Below are 1962 nucleotides of genomic sequence, written 5' to 3'. Positions count from 1 at the left end.
CCCTGGTGAACACCGCATCTTAGTCACTTCACCAACATCTGGAATCTCAGGTGGTCCATATTTGAGGTCTTCATGGGTCTTCAAGGGTCCACCCAAACCTGGGCACCCGAGGCCCCGACCCTGGACCCGTACAGGTTCAGGCCCACATTTTGTTATCGCCATTCTGTTGCCTCGGGTGCTAGGTCCGAGAGGCAGCGCTTAGCCATTCAGAATAAAAAGAATAATATAAAAAGATCTTATATTAACTGCAGTTCTGAATTTGGAGGCCTGTGAAATCAAGACGACCCTCACAGACAGGCACAGGCAGACAGACAGGAAAGAGGACTTTAAATAGAGATAGATATGCATAATACTAGCATAACAGACACAGGCATGAATTAATTAGCAGATTAAATGGATGGAAATGAGTACAAATGCATAGCAAAACAGACAATTAATCGTTAAAATTGGACAAGTCGTAAGCAAAACTGTAGCAGTACAGGTCACTGAACAAAGACATAGCGATACATCGATACAGATATAGCTTAAATGTCCCTCAGTTTAGCCTGATAAACCTTATTGTCCACAGAAGTAGAATGAAATGCATCAAGAAAGCACATAACACAAAAAATACAATAAAATATGAGACAACATAAACCACACTGCAATGAATAACAAAACAACAGCATTGTTGTTGTGTGTTAATAAGACGGACTGGAGTTCAGTGATGGTTGCATGAAGAATGAAGAAAGGACTAGATAGATAAATAAAAAACTGTTGATTGGTTGATTGATCAATCAGTTTGTTGGTTGGTTGGTTGAATGGTTGGTTGGCGAGTTGGTCAGTTAGTTGATTGGTTGGTTGAATGGTTAGTTGGTCAGTTAGTTGTTAGTTGATTGGTTGGTAAAATGATTGGTTGGTTGGTGGGTCGATCGGTTGATCATCGGCTGGTCAGTGGGTTTGTTGGTCGGCTGATTAGTCGATTGCTTGGTTGGTTGTTGATCAGCCGTTTGGTTTGTTGGTTGAATGGTTGGTTGGGCGGGCCGTCGATCAATCCTAGGAGCCAGCATGGTCGGCTGTTGCGCTGGCTGTTGAAGGCGTGGCCGGACTTGGCTGTTGAGGGGGCTGCTTGGAGGGGTGGCCTGGCTGCTGGGCTGCTGGATGGTCCCGGCGGTGGCTGTGGGCGGAGGAGCTAGCTGCAAACGGTTACCCATTCTGGTTGCTGCAGCTGCTTCTCCTACGGTCCTCCGCCCGACCCCTAGTTGCTGCTGCTGCCTGTCGGGAGAGGGTTGGCGCTGGGGCTGCCCGTTGACCCACAGGTGCCACTGTGGCAGTTCCGCCTGGCTCACGCCACCCAAGTGACGTTTTCAGGCCGGCTGGAATTAGCCAGGAGCAGATCAAACATGTAATGGGGCTCCTATCCTGAGTGTGCGTGGGGATGGGGGTTTTAAACTGTTGCTTGTTAGCCCAACCAACAAGCAACAGGTATGCAGCCACCCTGACCCAATCACCTAGATCCGGGTCAGGGGTTATGCTCAAACCATCCCATCCCGACACCACAGCCAGTTAGTTAGGTTGTTGGTTAGTTGATTGATTGATTGATTGATTGATATGCTTTTACATGATTCATTTGACTTTAATACCAGGTAGCCTTGGTATGCTGTAGGCTGACATTGAAGGTAAGTAAAGGCCACCTTATCATTGAGAGAGCGATTGAATGGTTGGTCAAATGATTCGTTTGCTGGTCGGTTTGTCGGTCGGTTGGTTGTTTGGTCGGTTGGTTGGTTGGTTGGTTAGTTGATTGATTGGTCAGCCGGTTGTTGGGTCAATCAGCTGGTTGGTTAGTTGATTGGTTGGTTGAATGGTTGGTTGGTCGGTCGGTCAGTCAGTCGGTTGGGTCATTGGTTGATTAAATGATATGCTTTTACATGGTTGATTTGACTTCAATACCAGATAGCCTTGGTATACAGTAGGCTGACATTG

Source organism: Zeus faber, assembly GCF_960531495.2.
Source record: "Zeus faber genome assembly, chromosome: 9".
Classification (NCBI taxonomy): domain Eukaryota; kingdom Metazoa; phylum Chordata; class Actinopteri; order Zeiformes; family Zeidae; genus Zeus; species Zeus faber.
This window is presented reverse-complemented; position numbering follows the sequence as displayed.